Below are 6,401 nucleotides of genomic sequence, written 5' to 3' on the forward strand. Positions count from 1 at the left end.
AGGGAGAGGAGGGTGAGGGGGAGTGAAGGAGGGAAGGGGAGGAGATAGGAGGAGGAGGATGAGGGGGAGTGAAGGAGGAAGTGGAGGAGTTAGGGAGAGGCGGGTGAGGGGGAGTGAAGGAGGGAGGGGGAGGAGTTAGGAGGAGGAGGGTGAGGGGGAGTGAAGGAGGGTGGGGAGGAGGGTGAGGGGAGTGAAGGAGGGAGGGGGAGGAGGGTGAGGGGGAGTGAAGGAGGGAGGGGGAGGAGTTAGGGAGAGGAGGGTGAGGGGGAGTGAAGGAGGGAAGGGGAGGAGTTAGGAGGAGGAGGGTGAGGGGGAGTGAAGGAGGGAAGGGGAGGAGTTAGGGAGAGGAGGGTGAGGGGGAGTGAAGGAGGGAAGGGGAGGAGATAGGAGGAGGAGGATGAGGGGGAGTGAAGGAGGGAAGGGGAGGAGTTAGGGAGAGGAGGGTGAGGGGGAGTGAAGGAGGGAGGGGGAGTGAAGGAGGGAGGGGAGGAGTTCGGTAGAGGCAGGTGAGCAGGAGTGAAGGGGGAGGAGTTAGGGAGAGGAGGGTGAGGGGGAGTGAAGGAGGGAGGGGAGGGGGGAGGGTGAGGGGGAGTGAAGGAGGGAGGGGGGAGGAGTTAGGGAGAGGAGGGTGAGGGGGAGTGAAGGAGGGAGGGGGAGTGAAGGAGGGAGGGGGAGGAGTTCGGTAGAGGCAGGTGAGCAGGAGTGAAGAAGAGATGGGGAGGAGTTAGGTAGAGGCGGGTGAGGGGAAGTGAAGGAGGGAGAGGGGAAGTGAAGGAGGGAGAGGGGAAGTGAAGGAGGGAGGGGAAGTGAAGGAGGGAGGGGGAGTGAAGGAGGGAGGGGGAGTGAAGGAGGGAGGGGGAGGAGTTCGGTAGAGGCAGGTGAGCAGGAGTGAAGAAGAGATGGGGAGGAGTTAGGTAGAGGCGGGTGAGGGGAAGTGAAGGAGGGAGAGGGGAAGTGAAGGAGGGAGAGGGGAAGTGAAGGAGGGAGGGGGAAGTGAAGGAGGGAGGGGGAAGTGAAGGAGGGAGGGGGAAGTGAAGGAGGGAGGGGGAAGTGAAGGAGGGAGGGGAAGTGAAGGAGGGAGGGGGAAGTGAAGGAGGGAGGGGGAAGTGAAGGAGGGAGGGGGAAGTGAAGGAGGGAGGGGGAAGTGAAGGAGGGAGGGGGAAGTGAAGGAGGGAGGGGAAGTGAAGGAGGGAGGGGGGAAGTGAAGGAGGGAGGGGGAAGTGAAGGAGGGAGGGGAAGTGAAGGAGGGAGGGGGAAGTGAAGGAGGGAGGGGGAAGTGAAGGAGGGAGGGGGAAGTGAAGGAGGGAGGGGGAAGTGAAGGAGGGAGGGGGAAGTGAAGGAGGGAGGGGGAAGTGAAGGAGGGAGGGGGAGTGAAGGAGGGAGGGGGAGTGAAGGAGGGAGGGGGGAGTGAAGGAGGGAGGGGGGAGTGAAGGAGGGAGGGGGGAGTGAAGGAGGGAGGGGGGAGTGAAGGAGGGAGGGGGGAGTGAAGGAGGGAGGGGGAGTGAAGGAGGGAGGGGGGAGTGAAGGAGGGAGGGGGGAGTGAAGGAGGGAGGGGGGAGTGAAGGAGGGAGGGGGGAGTGAAGGAGGGAGGGGGGAGTGAAGTAGGGAGGGACAGGGGGAGTGGAGTAGGGAGGGAGAGGGGGAGTGAAGGAGGGAGGGAGGGAGGGAGCGGGGAGGAGTGAGTGCCCTCCTGTTACATTCTCCGCTACAGCATCCACCCACAGACTGAGAGGTTTTACCTGCCAGGATTCGCCCTTCGACTATCTTCAGCTGGGCCATGGAGGTCGGGCACCAAACAGGGAACCAACTGGAGAACCAGCCCTGGGTCCTGGCGGAGACATAGAGGGAGAATCGGGTAACTATAGAGATCAGGGAGGCCCGAGTGGCTATACTCACACTGACCAGCCAGAAATCCGAGAGTGAGGGGAGCACGGGAGAATGGGGAGGAAGAGAGGGAGATACCCTCCCTATCCCTCTAACCTCCTCCAGTCCCTACAACCCTCCTTATCCCTGTAACCTCCTCCAGTCCCTACAACCCTCCGCATCTCTGTAACCTCCTCCAGTCCCTACAACCCTCCCTATCTCTGTAACCTCCTCCAGCCCCTACAACCCTCCCTAACCCTGTAACCTCCTTCAACCCCCTACACCCCTCCCTATCTCTGTAATCTCCTCCAGTCCCTACACCCCTCCCTATCTCTGTAACCTCCTCCAGCCCCTACAACCCTCCCTATCTCTGTAACCACCTCCATCCCCTACACCCCTCCCTATCTCTGTAACGTCCTCCAGCTCCTGCAACCCTTCCCATCTCTGTAACCTCCTCCAGCTCCTACAACCCTCCCTATCTCTGTAACCTCCTCCAACCCCCTACACCCCTCCCTATCTCTGTAACCTCCTCCAGCCCCTACAACCCTCCCCATCTCTGTAACCTCCTCCAGTCCCTACAACCCTCCCCATCACCGTAACCTCCTCCAGCCACTATAACCCTGCCCATCTCTGTAACCTCCTCCAGCCCCTACAACCCTCCCTATCCCTGTAACCTCCTCCAGCCCCCTACACCCCTCCCTATCTCTGTAACCTCTTCCAGTCCCTACAACCCTCCCTATCTCTGTAACCTCCTCCAGCCCCTACAACCCTCCCTAACCCTGTAACCTCCTCCAGCCCCCTACACACCTCCCTATCTCTGTAACCTCCTTCAACCCCCTACACCCCTCCCTATCTCTGTAATCTCCTCCAGTCCCTACACCCCTCCCTATCTCTGTAACCTCCTCCAGCCCCTACAACCCTCCCTATCTCTGTAACCACCTCCATCCCCTACACCCCTCCCTATCTCTGTAACGTCCTCCAGCTCCTGCAACCCTCCCTATCTCTGTAACCTCCTCCAGCTCCTACAACCCTCCCTATCTCTGTAACCTCCTCCAACCCCCTACACCCCTCCCTATCTCTGTAACCTCCTCCAGCCCCTACAACCCTCCCCATCTCTGTAACCTCCTCCAGTCCCTACAACCCTCCCCATCACCGTAACCTCCTCCAGCCACTATAACCCTGCCCATCTCTGTAACCTCCTCCAGCCCCTACAACCCTCCCTATCCCTGTAACCTCCTCCAGCCCCCTACACCCCTCCCTATCTCTGTAACCTCTTCCAGTCCCTACAACACTCCCTATCTCTGTAACCTCCTCCAGCCCCTACACCCCTCCCTATCTCTGTAAACTCTTCCTGCCCCTACAACACTCCCTATCCCTGTAACCTCCTCCAGTCCCTTCAACCCTCCCTATCATGTAACCTCCTCCAGTCCCTACAACCCTCCCTATCTCTGTAACCTCCTCCAGCCCCTACAACCCTCCCTAACCCTGTAACCTCCTCCAGCCCCCTACACACCTCCCTATCTCTGTAACCTCCTTCAACCCCCTACACCCCTCCCTATCTCTGTAACCTCCTCCAGTCCCTACACCCCTCCCTATCTCTGTAACCGCCTCCAGCCCCTACAACCCTCCCTATCTCTGTAACCACCTCCATCCCCTACACCCCTCCCTATCTCTGTAACGTCCTCCAGCTCCTGCAACCCTCCCTATCTCTGTAACCTCCTCCAGCTCCTACAACCCTCCCTATCTCTGTAACCTCCTCCAACCCCCTACACCCCTCCCTATCTCTGTAACCTCCTCCAGCCCCTACAACCCTCCCCATCTCTGTAACCTCCTCCAGTCCCTACAACCCTCCCCATCACCGTAACCTCCTCCAGCCACTATAACCCTGCCCATCTCTGTAACCTCCTCCAGCCCCTACAACCCTCCCTATCCCTGTAACCTCCTCCAGCCCCCTACACCCCTCCCTATCTCTGTAACCTCTTCCAGTCCCTACAACACTCCCTATCTCTGTAACCTCCTCCAGCCCCTACACCCCTCCCTATCTCTGTAAACTCTTCCTGCCCCTACAACACTCCCTATCCTTGTAACCTCCTCCAGTCCCTTCAACCCTCCCTATCATGTAACCTCCTCCAGTCCCTACAACCCTCCCTATCTCTGTAACCTCCTCCAGCCCCTACAACCCTCCCTAACCCTGTAACCTCCTCCAGCCCCCTACACACCTCCCTATCTCTGTAACCTCCTTCAACCCCCTACACCCCTCCCTATCTCTGTAACCTCCTCCAGTCCCTACACTTGTTCCTATCTCTGTAACCTCCTCCAGCCCCTACAACCCTCCCTATGTCTGTAACCACCTCCATCCCCTACACCCCTCCCTATCTCTGTAACCTCCTCCAGCCCCTACAACCCTCCCTATCCCTGTAACCTCCTCCAGTCTCTCCAACCCTCCCTATCCCTGTAACATCCTCCAGCCCCCTACACCCCTCCCTATCTCTGTAACCTCCTCCAGTACCTACAACCCTCCCCATCTCTGTAACCTCCTCCAGCCCCCACAAACCTCCCTATCCCTGTAGCCTCCTTCAGCCCCTAAAACCTTAGATATCTCTGTAACCTCCTCCAGGCTCTACAAACCTCCCTATCCCTGTAACCTCCTCCAGACCCTACACCCCTCCCTATCTCTGTAACCTCCTCCAGTCCCCACAACCCACCATATCTCTGTAACCTCCACCAGGCCCTACATCCCTCCCTATGTCTGTAACCTCCTCCAGTCCCTACACCCCTCCCTATCTCTGTAACCTCCTCCAGCCCCTACAACCCTCCCTATCTCTGTAACCATCTCCATCCCCTACACCCCTCCCTATCTCTGTAACCTCCTCCAGCTCCTGCAACCCTCCCTATCTCCTGTAACCTCCTCCAGCTCCTACAACCCTCCCTATCTCTGTAACCACCTCCATCCCCTACACCCCTCCCTATCTCTGTAACCTCCTCCAGCTCCTGCAACCCTCCCTATCTCTGTAACCACCTCCAGCCCCTACAACCCTCCATATCTCTGTAACCTCCTCCAGTCCCTACACCCCTCCCTATCTCTGTAACCTCCTCCAGTCCCTACAACCCTCCATATCTCTGTAACCACCTCCAGTCCCTACAACCCTCCCTATCTCTGTAACCACCTCCAGCTCCAACATCCCTCCCTATCTCTGTAACCTTCTCCAGCCCCTACACCCCTCCCTATCTCTGTAACCTCCTCCTGACCCTACAACCCTCCCTATCCCTGTAACCTCCTCCAGTCCCTACAACCCTCCCTACCCTGTAACCTCCTCCAGTCCCTACAACACTCCCTATCCCTGTAACCTCCTCCAGTCCCTACAACCCTCCCTACCCTGTAACCTCCTCCAGTCCCTACAACACTCCCTATCCCTGTAACTTCCTCCAGTCCCTACACCCCTCCCTATCTCTGTAACCACCTTCAGCCCCTACAAACCTCCCTATCTCTGTAACCTCCTCCAGCCTCCTACAGCCCTCCCTATCTCTGTAACCTCCTCCAGCCCCCACAAACCTCCCTACCCCTGTAGCCTCCTTCAGCCCCTAAAACTTTAGATATCTCTGTAACCACCTCCAGTCCCTACAACCCACCATATTTCTGTAACCTCCTTCAGGCCCTACAAACCTCCCTATCCCTGTAACCTCCTCCAGGCCCTACAATCCTCCCTATCCCTGTAACCTCCTCCAGCCCCTACAACCCTCCCTATCTCTGTAAACTCCTCCAGCAACTACAACCCTCCCTATCTCTGTAACCACCTCCAGCTCCTGCAACCCTCCCTATCTCTGTAACCTCCTCCAGCCCCTACACCCCTCCCTATCTCTGTAACCTCCTCCAGCCCCTACAACCCTCCCTATCACTGTAACATCCTCCAGGTCCTACATCCCTCCCTATCTTTGTAACCTTCTCCAGCCCCTACATCCCTCCCTATCTCTGTAACCTCCTCCTGCCCCTACAACCCTCCCTATCCATGTAGCCTCCTCCAGTCCCTACAACCCTCCCTACCCTTTAACCTCCTCCAGTCCCTACAACACTCCCTATCCCTGTAACATCCTCCAGTCCCTACAACCCTCCCTATCACTGTAACATCCTCCAGCTCCAACATCCCTCCCTATCTCTGTAACCTTCTCCAGCCCCTACACCCATCCCTATCTCTGTAACCTCCTCCTGCCCCTACAGCCCTCCCTATCTCTGTACCCTCCTCCTGTCCCTACCACCCTCCCCATCTCTGTAACCTCCTCCAGCCCCCTACAACCCTCCCTATCTCTGTAACCTCCTCCAGCCCCTTCGACCCTCACTATCAGAGAAATCCATCAGGAATTGCTGCTCCTCATCAATACCCTGCTGGAAAGTTAAACCAGGACCGCACCAGGCTTAACTGTGATGCCCCCTCATGCCGATCAGCAGCCTGGCCTCACACTTACACCTTCGGTGACAGGTGTCCGTGTCTTCACGGTGGGGAAATGGATTAGACAAATTGGACACACTAACGTGACTGCGG

The sequence above is a fragment of the Cetorhinus maximus genome, chromosome 23 (genome assembly GCF_964194155.1).
Source record: "Cetorhinus maximus chromosome 23, sCetMax3.hap1.1, whole genome shotgun sequence".
Lineage (NCBI taxonomy): Eukaryota > Metazoa > Chordata > Chondrichthyes > Lamniformes > Cetorhinidae > Cetorhinus > Cetorhinus maximus.